General features: G+C 36.3%; 1 long non-coding RNA gene across 1 annotated transcript in view; it reads right to left on the bottom strand.

Annotated features, from left to right (window-relative positions):
- LOC134730392 (uncharacterized) overlaps window positions 1-4,550 on the bottom strand; it is a 112,395-nt gene extending 107,845 nt beyond the window's left edge. Inside the window, exon 1 of the long non-coding RNA XR_010112163.1 lies at window positions 4,497-4,550. This is a non-coding gene — a long non-coding RNA (uncharacterized LOC134730392). The remainder of the gene's footprint in view (window positions 1-4,496) is intronic.
- Between the last annotated feature and the right edge of the window lie 12,223 nt (window positions 4,551-16,773).

The following is a 16,773-nucleotide window of genomic DNA, read 5'->3' as shown; positions in this document are numbered from 1 at the left end:
TTTACTATCCCATCCAAAATAGCGGAGTTTGACATGCTATTTCCCAGATTACAAGATTTAAATTATTGCTTTGCCTCACATCATCAGTACTTGCCCTGAAAGTTCTTCCCAAATAAGTACTCCCTCAGCTCATAAACTTTTATATTGTGTTTTCCACTGTGCATTGCCCCTTCAATCAAAACTGCTCTTTATGATTTAAAGTTTGGGAATCAGATGATCCCATTCAGTTGTGTTTCTCATAGGCACTGATGTTTGAAGGAAACCATTAACCTGTTTGTGGAAGGAAATTTCAAACCCATAAGGAGGTGGAGAAATTAAGTCATTTACACATCCCTTTATCCCCTCTCCTATTTCAAGGAAACCTACCCCAATCTTGCCTGACTACTAATTTGTAAGAAAGATTCTAGAATCCTGAATGATGTTATCTGAAGCTCTGTTTTTGAATACAGAGAGATCATAAATAACATGTTGTATGTGTGAAGCTTAATAACTCACATATATAGCTTATATATGTCTATGCTATATACATTTGTGCTACCCCCCTCCTGCCTGCCCACACACATGCTTTTGATTGTGGCTGGCTATTCTTTTCTTCCTTCAGTAAAAAAAATGCCAAATTTTGGGTAACCCAGAATGAAGACTGCACTTTCTAGCCACCCAACAAGGTGTGCCTGTTTGACTAGAAGAAAATACATAAGAATTTTATTTTTATAATTGCAGAGTGTGGCTGCCTTCCTAATATGATACAAAAATAAAAATTCATAGAAGAAAATACTGACAATATAGGAGAAAAGACTATGTCAATATGACAAATAACAACCCAAGAAAATTATTTGTCAATCATGTGAACCAACAGACCATTTTTCTTAATATCAGCAATCTCAACATGTCAATGAAAAAATGTCCAATAACTCAATATGTAAGTGAAATAAACAGAAAGTTCACAGGAAAGGAAATATTAACAATGAGTCTTAAACCTATGAGAAAAAAGCCAAATCCCCTTTGCTTATAATAGAACCACAAATTTTAAAAGATTGGCAAAGGTAAAGGACTTTGATATGCTTTGTCAAGGGTTTGAAGAACTTTTCTCTCAAAATTGCTGATGAAATATAAAATGGTAGCACTTCTATGGATACCATTTTCAACATATATTGATAATATTAATGTTTATCTGCCTTTTACCCAATAAATACATTTTATGCCAATGTGATTTCATTGCTGCAAAAATTTGTGCATACCAGAAATTTCTGTAATAGAAAGAGTTTAGAAATCCCATTATGAAGTGAATGATTAACAGATTATAGTATATGGTTAACAGATGACTAACACATGCATTCAATGTAGTACTAGACAGTATTAATAATTAAAAATATATAATTATTTCCAATATATATTGTTAATTGAAAAAAGTCAAGTTATAGAATAAATGTATATTGTGCTATCAGCTCTTAAAAATGAATGTAAAATTATCTACATAAGAAATGACAATTTTTGACTTTAGGAAGGTTATTAGTAAGGCTGAGCCATAGTAATAGTAGGGTAATTGCTTTTAGCTATATTGTTTTGTTCTTTTTAAAAAATTGGCCATGAACCTATAGTAACTATTCATCAGCCTTTTAATTCAAGATTTTTCTTCCAGGTTAGTGCTACTCTCCTCCTGACTGACTATCAATCTGGATTGTCCCTTTGTGCTTCAGTCACCTGAATGTTCATTTAGATTACTAATGCATCAGAGAAAGAGAAAGTGAACTGGCATTCCTTAAACACAGCATTATTTATTAAACTGAAGTGCTTTGCAAAATGTTCTTGTGCACATTTAATCTTCATAACAGATAAGAAAACATGGAAACTAGGAGCTAGAAAAGAGTTGCTATTTCTTGAATGCCTACAATGCTCTTGGCATTTTACATACATTCTATTTTTTCATTTCTCATTGGAGTCCTCTTATTAACCATACTTTTAAAATGACATATGTTAAGTACAACCTTATGAAAAATCTTGCCCAAAGTTAGCCAACTGAAATAAGTCAGTACTGTAATTTCAACCCTGGTTTATTTATTAATAGAAACACACATCAAAAAGTTTAGCAATAACAATAACAACAAACAACAAACGCAACAAAACAACAGACAACAAAACAACAACATCAGTCTTGGTACATGCCATTGTTGGCTTCAGCTTCTATCTCTGATAATCGCCCTCAAAGGGTACAGAGTTACCTTTGTCACTTCCACGCAATTTTTAATGCACTGTCCAAATCTTTGCTTTAGAAATCAGAAGAAAACGTGATATATTTTTGAAAGAATGAACTTAATCCCTCTAAATTCCTTTTAGTTAGACCTTACTATTTTACATTTGGAGTGATATTACCGTTTTATCTCAGACATCATCCATTTCCACCTTCACTTTTTAAAGATCATGTCTTTCTAGGTTTTTGGTGGGAAAATATGGATATTTTATGATCATTCTTGAGTCAGTACCACACTTCATGTATGTGTCTGATGCCTGATAACAGTCTGGGATTTCTGCATCGCTATCTGCCTCCCATTGTGCTGATACCTCTGCATAAATGACTAGAGAGGGTGACTTTGGAGCAATTCATATTATTTGCTGTCCCTTTGTTCTCTGCAGTACCACCACTGAGCCTTTACTTAATCTCTTTGTCTAAAATAGGAATAATAAGTAAACTGACTAATGTGGCTTTGTATTAACAAATGAGACAATAGAGTGCCTAGTATAGCACCTGGTTCATAGTCAATGCTCAACAAAAGTAATTATTATTAGTAATATATCACTTTTGATTAAATTTCGAATAGAAAAAAGACATATAACAGTAATTTCTTTAAAAGTTAAACTTTCTAATATTGAATTACTTTGACCACCCAGTTCCTAAAAATTTTTCCCTGGCCAAATGTTATTGTGGTTTATTAATGGGCTCAAGGTCTATGCTATATTGCTAACTTCTTTATCACTTATCAGTTCAGTTAAGTCTTTCCTGCTTTTTTTCTATCTCCAAGACTCTTTCAATTTCAAATAAAGAAAAATTTGATTATATCTTTTTCCATGTCTCTAAGCACTCTGTTCCTAAGAACTAATATTACGTGTATGTCTGCATACATAATGGGCCTGTATGTGTGCAGTTTTTATCCAGCTCCCCATCCTTTTATTATCCAATTTTTTTTTACAAAATTATTATTATTTTGTATAAACTCTGGCCAAGAAACTTAAACATATAGCCACTGTTATCTTACCCTTACAAAAGTCATCTGGATTTCTGCTTGAATTAAGAAAATTTCCTAGGAGCATGAAGGTGCTAGACTCCTTTTCTAGAAAGGGTGAAATGTGTCAAGGTGTGGATAAAGGACGTCTGAAATATGTTCTTAGTAAGAATATGAACACAGTTATCCATGGGGAAGCACTGAAATGCTCATCTAGTGGCCTTCATATTTTTTAAAGGACAAAAGGCTAAGAGCCAAATATGAAAATATTGTCTCTCAGTAGAAAACAATAGTAATTAGTCAGATAAAGTCTATCTAACAAAAGGTGTTTTACAGTGAATTTAAATATTCCAAAAAGTCACTCAAAATTAGAATTATTTTTATGTGTTTTGATAATTTTTAAAATAAAAATTTTCATTATTATACAACTCCAACATGAAGAAACCTGGAGATCTCATGAAAGTCAATTAAACACGAAAGACAAATTAAATTTCTATTCAGCTTTTCCTGCTACTTCAAAAAAGCAATGGAAAATGAGAAGAATAATTTTACCCAGATAGTATGCAGAGCAGGTAATGATCTTGAGACACAGCTAAACCTTGAACCATCACTCACTGATGAAAGACCTGCTGACTTGTCCTGACTGTGAATCTCTATGAAGCTGGTGGTAAAATTCTCTGAAGAATCATTACTTAAATATTTACATATATGCTATTTTTCAAATCATTAAAACCCATTTAGAATAAAAATATAGTGAACTGCAAAATATGTACTTTTGTTCTTTCATATTTCATATTCCAGTTTTTACTATAATTTCAATATAAAAACCCATGGCTTCCTTCTATATCTGATTAGTAATCCAAGACAACTCTGAAGGAATTGTCAAGTGTACTAAAAAGTATACGTTCTAAAGAGTTTTAAAATTGTTTTAGTAGATTTTTAGTTTTAATTCACATTCTACTCTCTAAAATGTAAATGTTAACCTCAGAAATAACAAAGTTATATATGTATATATATATATATTCCTCCTAATCAGACAGTGAATCTGTGAGTGTAATTTTACGTAAAATGTTGGCATTTTTAGGTTTGATACAATTCTATTGGCTAGAGCTTACTTTTCTCATTGATACATGCTGAAACTCTCAGTGTGTAACCTTTCTTCACCCCTTGTTCCCTGTCCCATTTTGATATTCAAAGTGAACATTAATAGTCTGAATATCCTGCTTTGGATGAACTTTCAAAGAGCATTTCTTACTTCTATATGCAGTGGTGACTTACATCAAGTTTCTGGTGTCCTGGTTGCCATCTTCTGCTCCTATTCTCCAGCACATTCCTAGAATTGAGACCAGAGACATGAGAATATGAGCCAATGTGTCTAGCATCTTTATGTGCCTTCATATAGAGGCATAGTATATGCTAGGCATAAGCAGACTTATCAAATGGTAAGGTTATCATTGTTTTCTACCAAGGCTTTTTAGGAAAAGAAGTTCTGTTTGGTGAGGCATTAATTTAAAAAATTCAACACCTTGCTCAGACCCAAAGTGTTATAAGAATATATGCTTCATAAGGAAGAAAATATTATTTTCACCATACATTGGATATGACACTTTATATAAATTAAAATAACATCAGCAAGATTCATCTCATTAAACATTTAAGCATTCAATATTTAATCATTACAGTAATCGTTTATTGGTTGGCAAATACATTTCTATGGGTCATCTTATGATTAAACTTCAGTTTATATTCCCTTCCCTGAGTTCAATTGGAACCCAGAAAATAGAGCTGCCAGAAATATCTATATTATGTTATTATTTATAATACATGTAATGATCCATATCTGCAATGTCATTTTAAAAATGTTATCATCATACCATCACTTTTGGTAACTAGTACATAGACTATATTTGTAGATATCAATGAACTGCATGCCAAAATCAGTATATTTTGAAGGAGGGAACATTATTTGTTTAACATTTTACTGCATTTTCACTTATCAGGGTCCTTGTGCAATCATGGAGTAGGACATCAGCACACATAATTTCAGCCTGAAGAAATCACTTGTTGGATTTTCATATTATCTAAACAGTTGTAGGGCAAGATTATATCAATGCATGAATTTCTGGAAATGGCTTATTTCACAAAGGGTCTCTGATATTTATGCATTCATAAATTATAAAAGAAGACAATATTTTTTTCTTAATGGATTACATGTGTAACTATAAATAGAGAAAGAATTCTAGTTTTGGTTACACAGTGTTCAACAACTTCATTACTAGTGAGAAAAACCAAGGACTAAGTATTCAGTGGGGTGGGTACTCATTTCACATATTTTATAATAATTCAATACTAATGTTGGTAGGTCAAGATTTATTGATTCAAAACATCAATATAAGGAATTATAATATGTCATAGCACTTTCTAAGAATCTGAATATACAGACTATTTTTGGCAGTTGAATTTGGCTCACTTAAATTTTCTTTCAGTATATGAATAGGAATCACTGAACAAATATTTGTTATTTAAAAGGAGAGTTTTCCATTATTAGATTAAATTTTAATTTCTAAAAAGGTAATGGCAATGTTAGTATAGAGGTGGCATAAGAGAGGGATGTTCAAAAGCAGACCTAGTTCTAGAAGGTGACTGAAAAGAGTCTAACCTAGTCCAAAACCATTTATTATCAAACATACTTGATGGCCTCTCTACCACACATATGTAGAAAGGTGATATTTAGGACATATTAGAACATATATACATACATATATATATATGTATACTTTCCCATAATTAGAGTTGACACTTGATAAAAAACAAGTCTAATAAAGTTTAAATCATACCAAGTTTAAAATAAATGGTAAATCTAATTTGTGTAACTCTTCTCTAACAGTTGTCTCAAGTTACAAAGTTTTGAACTGCATACTTTTAAGAACTGTTTTTATTAACATTATTTTTCTCTCTTGAGCCATAGGAAATTGTATATTCTTCTTGAAATACTGTGGTACAGTGCTAATATCAATAGTTAGGCAGAGCTCTATATACTTTAAGGATTGATTGATATCCACAAAACTAAGTGACTTAATAGAAAGCCATCATATCTCTGTTGCAGAAATGTTTCATGGTCAGAACAATATTATTTTTAGCAAGTGATTTCAGATATGCTCCAAATACACAGAGAAATGAGTAATCCAAGCCCCAAATTCTAATTCCTAAACATACTTTATTTAAACAGCTCTCACTAAAAACCCACGGTAGCAATTAGACATTAAAGAATCTCATTAACAGTTTTAAAGACAAACTCAGGTACATTATTATATGTCAGCATTTTTGCTCATCTTGGGTAAATAATAGGGAATGTGTTAGCTGGGTCTTATGGTAAGTTTATATTTAACTTTATAAGAGGCTACCAAACTGTTTACCAAAATGACCATACTATTTGCATTCCCATTTGCAATACATGTGAGTTCCACGTGTTTGTCAACACTACTTTAGCTGCATCCCATAAATTCTAATGTATGTTTTAATTTCATTAAATTAAAAATATATTCTATTTTTGTGCCAGGCATGGTGGCCTCTGCCTATAATCCCAGCACTTTGGGAGGCCGAGGTGGGCAGATTGCCCAAGCTCAGGAGTTCAAGAGCAGCCTGGCCAACATGGTAAAACCCAATCTCCACTAAAAACATAAAAATTATTTGTGTGTGGTGGGGCGTGCCTGTAGTCCTGGCTACTCTGGAGGCTGAGGTAGATTGATTGGTTGAGCCTGGGAGCCAGAGGCTGCAGTAAGCTAAGACTGCCCCACTGCACTCCAACCTGGGTGATAGAGTGAGACTCTCTCTCAAAAAAAAAAAAAAAAAAAAATACATATCATATATATATATGTGTGTGTGTGTGTGTGTGTTTGTGTGTAGTAATTCTATTTTCTTGTGTTTTCTATTTTTTCTTATAAATTATTTAAAAGTCTACTGTTTGATTTTCAAATATGTGAGGGTTTTCCAAATGTTGTTTTGGTATTGGCTTTTGATTTAACAGCTATATTGGCTGAGAACATACTTTGCATCATTAAATTCTTTTCGATTTGTTAAATTTTGTTGTATGGGCCAGATATGGTTTAGTTTGGTGACTATTTCATTCGCTCTTGGAAAGACTGTATATTCCCCTGTTTGGTGAATGGTATGTAAATATTAGGTAGGTTGTGTTTCTTGATAATGTTTAAGTCTTCCATATGCTCATTGATTTTCTGTCCATTTATCAATCACCAGAGAAATGGTATCTAAAATTATGAATTTTTTGTAATTAGTTTTATTAGTTTTTGCTTCATATGCTTTGATGCTGTGTTATAAAGTCCATGCACACTTAGAAGTGTCATGTCTTTTTAACAAATGACCTCTCTTTTTATGTAATATTTCTCTGTCTCAGATAATATTGCTTTGAAGTCCACTTTGATAATAATACAGCTGTTCTCATATGTGATGGGTTAGTGTTAACAATTTATAGCTTTTTAAAATCCTTCTACTCTTACCACATACATATTTTGATATTTAAAGTAAATTTTTCGTAAAGTACATAATTAGGTTTTACTTTTTTTAATCCAATATTAAAAACTCTGTCTTTTAATAGGTATATTTAGACTTTTTTCTTGGTATAATTATTGATGGTTTGCTTAAAATGTACCATCTTGCCAGTTGTTTTCTACTTATTTAATTTCTTCTTTGACTTTTTTCTTTTTCTTTTTTGAAATTAGTTGAATATTATCATTCTATTTTACTTTCACTATTGGCTTTTTATTTGTGCCTCATTTAAAAAAATAGTGGTTTCCAGGCCAGGCGCAGTGGTTCACACCTGTAATCCCAGCACTTTGGGAGGCTGAGGCGGGTGGATTACCTGAGGTCAGGAGTTTGAGACCAGTCTGGCCAAAATGGTGAAACCCCGTCTCTACTAAAAATACAAAAATTAGCCTGGCATGGTGGCAGGTGCCTCTAATCCCAGCTACTTGAGAGATTGAGACAGGAGAATCGCTAGAACCTGGGTGGTGGAGGTTGCAGTTAGCCAAGATCTCACCATAGCACTCCAGCCTGGGGGACAAGAGCGAGACTTCACACGCACACACACACAAACAAAAAGAAAATTGGTTTCCCAGAGTTTAAAATATACATCTTTAATCTTTAGTAGAACTAAAACAATAATTTTCCTAAAAATAAAAATTAATAGACAATGTGAAACTTCTTTACAAAGCATTTGTTTAGGCCAGAAAAATTGAAAGTGGTAATGGGACAGTGTCAATGCCTGAGCCTAACATAGTAGATGCTCCTCTCATAATTTATAATTGTATTGAGATTCAGAAGTAAACCTGGCCCAAATGATGTAGTCTGGCATTCCTTTCCTGACTACTCTACATGTCACCTGACTTTTTATACATAAGACTTGGCTTGAAAGAGAGCAATTCAGTTGTCATAAGTTCTGCTATGACCCATGTTCACCTAGACATTAACTTCTTTACCTGGCTGTGCCCTAAGCATAAACTTGGGATCTGGAAACATTAGAATACTTTTGCTGATCTGTTTGTATTGTGTAACCTGATTTTGCTTTCTGCTCTATTAGATTACTGTGAATATTGAATTATTGGCTCCAATATTTGGTTCTTTTACCTACTCTAACCCCTCAGATCCATTCAAATCCTATGGAATCTGCAGCTCCTCTCGTTAGTGATGGAGTGTAATTTCTTATCTTTTGACTTTGGGGTTGGCCCTGTGACTTGCGGTGTCCAATGAATGCTAACAGATGGGATACAAGTAGAAAGTTGAAACACATCTTTTATGCTTCTTCCATCACCACAACAAGAACCCGCTATAGCTGGCCCACTAGCCCAAGAAAGGTAAGAGATGTGAGTGAGGAGCAGACTGGTATTCAACCTGCAGGTTAGAGCCAAGACAGCCTAAATCAACCTAGATCAGCAAACTCCTAGCTGACCTCAGACATGTGACTAAGAATCAATAATCATTTTAAGCCACTGAATTTTGAGATGATTTTATATAGCATTATTGTGACATTGGCTAACCAATACAGCAACTGATATCTACAATTGTAGTGCTGCCCTAACTAAAACCTAAAATATATTGAATTTGTTTTGGGACTAGGTGGTGAGGAAGAGTCAATTTTTTTAAGGAGGCTAGAAAAATATGGCTCGTGCTATGTAATGGCTACATATTTTGGTGTAACTCATTTGTGGTAGTCCAGAAGGCAAATAATTTTACCTAGCAAACTCCTAGAGTTACAGAAGATTTCAAGAAAAAATATTAGAAGTGTAGGCTTGTAATTACTAGCTGCATTTGACAGGATATATTAAAAAAAAGAAATAAGCTCAGAAATAAGCTTAGGTTGTAATGAATATTGAGAAAGCTCGTAGAAAGCCAAGAAATTTTAGAACAAAATAATTTTTTCCAATAAAAAATGTGGCCATTAAAACACAACCTTAGTAAACAGGTTAAATCCAGGGCGTCACCAAAAAAGTCTCAGTGTGAAGATCAAATCAAGGGTGTGACTGTCATGCATTTTTAAAAGACCTCTCAAAGGATTACGATGGCATTCAAATGATCATTTCAACCGAAGCTGTAGGTAATTAGAAAGATTGTGGACATGGTCTCACAGAAGTATAAGGTGCTCAACATATATAAAATTACCTTTAGAGAAAGATGCTTTTCTAGAAAATGAGTGATTTTAGTAATTTGCAGTTGATTGAAGTAAATCACATGGAGAAGCAAGAACATTTTTAAGTATACCGTATTAGCAAATATGCTGTAGACTTTATAAGCACTGTACACTTAGGCTACACTGAATTTATAAAAATATTTTTTCTTTCTTCAATAATAAATTAAACTTGGTTCACTGTAACTTCTGACTTTACAAACTTTTTTTTTAAGTTTTTGACTCTTGTAATAACACTCATCTTAAAACACAAACACGTTGTCCAGCTGTACAAAAATATTTCATTTTTTATGTTTTTTTTTTTTTTAAGACAGGGACTTGCTCTGTTGCCAGGATGGAATGCAGTGGTATGATCATAGAACACTGCAAGATCCTGCCGTCTCAGCCTCCTGAGTAAATAGGGCTACAGGTGTATGCCACTATACCTGTAATTTTTTAAATATTTTTTCTTTTTGTAGAGATGGAGGTCTCCTATGTTGCCTAGGCTGGTCTTGGACTCCTGGCCTCAAGTAATCCTCTAGACTCAGCCTCTCAAAACACTAGGATTACAGGCATGAGCCACTGAGCCTGGCCAACTTTTTTTCTATTTTTAACATTTTTTGAACATTTTTTCTTAAAAATTAAGATACATATGCCACATTGCCTTAATCCAGTCTATCATTATTGGACATTTGGCTTGGTTCTAAGTCTTTGCTATTGTGAATAGTACCACAATAAACATACTTGTGCATGTGTCTTTATAGCAGCATGATTTATAATCCTTTGGGTATATACCCAGTAATGGGATTGCTAGGTCAAATGGTATTTCTAGTTCTAGATCCCTGAGGAATCGCCACACTAACTTCCACAATGGTTGAACTAGTTTACAGTCCCACCAACAGTGTAAAAGTGTTCCTATTTCTCCACATCCTCTCCAGCACCTGTCCTTTGTAGGGACATGGATGAAGCTGGAAACCATCATTCTTAGCAAACTATTGCAAGGACAAAAAACCAAACACTGCATGTTCTCACTCATAGGTGGGAATTGAACAATGAGAACACATGGACACAGGAAGGGAAATATCACACTGGGGCCTGTTGTGGGGTGGGGGGAGGGTGGGATAGCATTAGGAGATATACCTAATGTTAAATGACGAGTTAATGGGTGCAGCACACCAACATGGCACACGTATACATATGTAACTAACCTGCACGTTGTGCACATGTACCCTAAAACTTAAAGTATAATAAGAATAAGAATAAGAATAAAACTAAGATACAAGTACATAAATTAGCCCAGGCCTACACAGGGTCAAGATTATCAATATCCTGTCTTCCACCCCACTTCTTGTATTACTGGAAGGTCATCAGGGAAAATAACACTCATGGGGCTGTCATCATCTTTGATAACAATGCCTTCTTCTGGAATACCTCCTATAGGGCCTGCCTGAGGCTATTTTATAGTTAACATTTTTTTAAAAAGTAGAAGGAGTACACTTTAAAATAATGATAGAATATACAGTAGAGTAAATACATAAACCAGTAACATAGTCATATGTTATCATTATCAAGTATTATGTATTATATTAAGTATTATGTATAATACTATGTGTTACACTTTCATACAATTGGCAGCACAGCAGGTTTGTTTATACTAGCATGACCACGAAAGTATGAGTAATGAGTTGTGCTAAGCCATTGCAATGACTACGGCTAAAACATCACTAGGTGATAGGAAATTTTCAGCTACATTATAATCTTATGGGACCACCATCATAAATGCAGTCTCTCATTGACCTAAATGTTGCTATGAATTCCATGATGTGGTATGAATTTAAATTGTGTATCAGCTTTTGGATAATGATCCCATTTGGATTAGGAAAGAAAGTTAAAGGGTTAAGGTGTGGTTTTAATTCTGTAACAGTTTACTCAGTTTTACCAGAAAGAATCAACACAGATATGTTAGTATTTATTTATTATCTGTGGTAAGTACACAGAAATTGCTTATAATTTTTCTATAGCTTTCTGTATATTCGCTATATTTCATAGATAAAACTGCAAATTCAAGCAAAAGAAAAATGTAGTCCTGTTTAAGATAAAATCCTTTAAATCATCAGAAGCCAATTTATGTATAATAACAATTACTGAACATGCAAATAGAGGGTACTTCAATATGAATACCCAAAGTGACAAAAATTAATTTTATTCATATGAGGATAATTTTTAAATATTCTATTTCCAAACCATCTAGCATCTAGGGAAAATATTGGACTTGGAGCCAGAAGACTGGGCAAAGACATTAGCTCTATCATTTATTAAGCACGGGAATTTTAATTCACTTCTATAAGACTACCTTGGTTTTCTCACCAGTCAAATGAGGAAATGAATTATAATTTTGAAGATCCTTTTAGGCCTACTGAATAGATCAAGTAATTAAATAACTATCTAGCCTGTGTTGTTATTGTCTGTTTTCCATAGAAATAAAATATACAGCTGAAGGCAAGTAACAAATATATCCAATATATATTAGTTTTAAGTCTCTTCAGATTTACTTAGGCTCCCAATTAATAAGACTATAAAAACACAGAGTAAAAGAATACAGAATCTGGAGACAGGCAAGTTTGGGATAAAACCCCACTTCCCAATTTGCCCACTTCCTACTTTTGTTTTTTTTATGACTAAGCATTTTTTCTTTACTCTTGTATATGGTAGTGATATCAAACTTGTTAGGCTTGTGGTAAGAATTTAAGATACTACATGTAACATACCTGTCATCATTAGCCTTGTTTTGTTGTAAATTATCATCTTCAAATAGGGTGATGCTTTAGAGAAATCCATTTATCATTAACTGTATTTTCACCAAGTTACTTAATTTTGCTAGACAGTTCCTCTAAATGTCCAGTTTAGGCTCCTGTAGTGATTGAACTTAACAAAGCCTTTTCAGACACCTAGAATATATCTAATGCTATGTGCTAAGCAAAGATACAAAAGTAAGCCCTATACAATACCGTAAGAGTATGCTCCAGTCTTGAACCTTTTAAAAATTAATCAGGACTAGAAGCAGCTAGTGTGCATGGCTCTCATGAAGAGGAATGGAAGGGGTGAGTAAATATAGCACCTTCAACTGAAATATCCAGCTACTCACATTGAGCCTAATAAAGGAAACAACCCATGGAGAATGGAGAAAAGCAAGGTAGGATGATGACCCACCTGGGAATGACATGTTGCCAAGGGAACTTCCCCCACCCAGGGAAGTGGTGAGTGAATGTTTAACCCCAGGAACCCATGCCTCTCCCGCGGATCTTTGCAACCCTCAGGTCAGGAGGCCTCCTCATGAACCCACTCCACCAGTCTGACAAACAAAATTACTTAGAGTCTCGTCAGAGCAGCGGGTCAGGCGTGCACAGTAACCCAGGAGCCTTAGATACTCAAGCTCTCTGGGTTTCTCAGCACAAGTAGCTGCAACTCTGGCAAAGTGGGAGGTTAGACCATTATACATACCCCTAGGAAAGAGGCTGAATCTAGGGGGCTGAGCAGTGATAATCTGTAGGCCTCACTTCCACAACACCTCACAGAATAAGACCCACTAGCTTGGAATTTCAGCCAGCCACTGGTAGCAATGTTGCACCCCCCTGGATGGAGCTCCTGGAGTGAGGGGCAGGCCACCATCTTTGCTGTTTGGGCAACTTAGCCTTTCCAGTCTTTGGGTTTGGAGAATCCGAGCTTACTTGGGTGGAGGCAGTCCCTGAGCACAGCACAGCTGCTCTGGGAAGATGTAGCCAGACGGCTTTGTAAAGTGAGTCACCAATCCCATTCCACCTCACTGGGCAGGACCTCCCAAATGGGGTCTTCAGCCACCCACGCCAGTGCACTCCAACCATAGAGACTGAAAACTTCCCTGGTACAGAGCTCCCAGGGGAGGGGCTGGCTGCCATCTTTGCTGTTTGAGTGATTTAACTATCCTGGCCATTGGGGTTTGGAGTCTTTGAGGTAACCAGGTGCTGAAGCGGACCCCCAGCACAGCACAGTTGCTCTACAAAAATGTGGCCGGACTGCTTTTTAAATTGGGTCCCCAATCCCATTCCTCCTCATTGGGCAGGACCTCCAAACTGTGATTTGCAGCCATGTCCTACAGTTGCATTAGGGCTGGCAGTAGGTCCATACCTCCCTGGGGTGGAGCTCCCAGAGGGAGGGCCAGGCTGCTGTCTTTGCTTTTTTGCCACCTTCACTGGTTGATACCTCCAGGTACTAGAAAATTTGAGGTGACTAGGGACTGGAGCAAGCCCCTAGCATACTGCAGCAGCCCTTTGGAAAAGTGGCCAGACTGTTACATGGGTGCCTGTTCCCATAACTCCTCACTGGACAGGTCCTTCAGGCCTGGGCATCCAGCCACTTGCCACTGGAGCTATCAAGTCAGTAGCAACTGGGCAACTGCCTGGGTGGAGTCTCTGGGGGAAATTGAAAGCTTCTTTGCCACTGCTTCTTCAATGGAACTGGTCTTGCTACCCTCAGAATAATGAAGGAACAAAGACTCTAAGTGCTTTATCCACACCTCCAACAAGCTGCAATCGACCCAAGGAGAGGAGGACAGTCCATCTCCCATGGGTCCCACCCCCTCACCCCCACTGTTTGTCAACAGACAAGAAATCCCTGGCTTGGGCCCACAGCACAGACCCTTCATCCTGGGCTAATTGCACTGAGCGATTGCTGAACTTAATCTCTCTTGGGTGGAGCACTGAGGAGATAAGCAAAAGACCCTTGGCCGCAGTGACTACTAAGGTCCCTTCCTTTGCTGCCTCCAAGTTGGGGAAGGAGCATAAATACTGAGATTGCTACAGAGCTACAGTGGGCAGCCCAGGAGTGCCAAGCTGTGATCTACAGCCAGCACTCAACAGGGAGAGGAACCCACACTTTCAGGGCATTGAGAGGGAACACAGCTGCAAGCGTAAGGAAACACAGGGGAGCCACACAACTGAGCAAGTTTACCCACTGCCCAATAAGCCTAAGTGCCACCTACTGGATCACAGCCCAAAGCTTCAACGACAAAAATACCTCTCTAACATACCCCTCTCTGAAACCAGAGACAATAAGTCAGCTTCAAATAAAGATCCTGCACAAAGCCTCAGCCCAGTGAAGACATCCAGAAAATAAGTTTATTGACTGTACTCAATCTACACTGCAGTTAAAGGAATACCCACATACAGAGATGAGAAGGAAGCAATGAAAGAACTCCAGTAACCCAAATGGCCAGTGTCATATGTCCTCCAAATGACTGCACCAATTCTCCAACAAGAGTTCTTAACTCTCACTAGGCTGAACTGGCTAGAATGACAGAAATACAATTCAGAATATGGATGAGAATGAAGATCATCAAGATTCAGCAGGATAGCAAAACCCAAGCCAAGCGAAAAGAATCGCAATAGAGTGATACACTAACTGAAGTATGAAATCGCTGGCATAAAAAAGAACCTAATGGGTCTGATAGAGCTAAATAACAAAATACAAGAATTTCACAATGCAATCACAAGTATTAATACCAAAATGAATCAAGCTAAGGAAATAATCTTAGAACTTGAACTTGAAGACTGGTTCTATGAAATAAGACAGACAAAAATAAAGAAAAATAATTTTAAAAAGGAATGAATGAAACCTTTGAGAATTATGGGATTATATAAAGAAGCCAATCATTGGCATCCCTGAAAGGGAGGAAGAGAAAGCAAACAACTTGGAAAATGTATTTCAGGATATCATCCACAAATATCTCCCCTAACCCTGCTAGAGAGGCCAACAGCCAAATTCAGAAAATACAGAGAATGCCTGCAAGATTCCACAGAAGAAGAGCATCACCAAGACACATAATCATCAGATTTTCCAAGGTCAAAATGAAAGAAAGAATGTTAGAGGCAGCTGGAGAGAAAGGGCACATCACCTACAAAGGGAACAACATCAGGTTAACAGCTGAGCTCTCAGCTGAAACCATACAGGCCAGTAGAGACTGGGGGCCTATATTCAACATTGTTAAAGAAAAAAATCTTCAACAAAGTATTTCATATCCAGCCAAACTAAGCTTCCTAAGCAAAGGGGAAATAAGATCCTTTTCATATAAGCAAATGTTGAGGTAGTTTGTTACCACCAGACCTGCCTTACAAGAGATCTGGAAAGGAGCACTAGGCTAGGTGCCATGGCTCCTGTAATACTCTCAGGACTTTGGGAAGCTGAGGTGGGTGGATCACTTGAGGTCAGGAGTTTGAGACCAGCCTTGCCAACATGGCAAAACCCTGTCTCTATTAAAAATACAAAAAATAGCTGAGCATAGTGGTGTGTGCCTGTCGTCCCAACTACTCAGGAGGCTGAGGCATGAGAATCACATGAACCTGGGAGGCAGAGGTTGCAGTGAGCTGAGATCACATTACTGCACTCCAGCTTGGGCAACAGAATGAGACAGGAGAGACTGCTACCAGCCAATACAAAAGCACACTTAAACACATATATCAGTGTTACTGTAATATAAAGCATCCATACAAGCCAACATAGTAACAGCTAACAACACAATGACAGGATCAAATCCACACATATCAATATTAACCTTTAATGTAAATGGGCTAAATGCCCCACTAAAAATGAAGAGTGGCAAGCTGGATAAAAAAGCAAGATCCGATGGTATGCTGTCTTCAACAGACCCATCTCACATGTAATGACATCAATAGGATCAAAATAAAGGGATGGAGGAAAGTCTACAAAGCAAATGGAAAGCAGAAACAAGTAGGGGTTGCAATCCTAATTTCAGACAAAACAGACCTCAAACCAACAAAGATGAAAAAAAAAGAAAGGCATTACATAATGATAAAGGGTTCAATTCAGCAAGAAGACCTAACT

The sequence above is a fragment of the Pan paniscus genome, chromosome 4 (assembly GCF_029289425.2).
Source record: "Pan paniscus chromosome 4, NHGRI_mPanPan1-v2.0_pri, whole genome shotgun sequence".
In the NCBI taxonomy this organism is placed as follows: Eukaryota; Metazoa; Chordata; class Mammalia; order Primates; family Hominidae; genus Pan; species Pan paniscus.
This window is presented reverse-complemented; position numbering and strand designations above follow the sequence as displayed.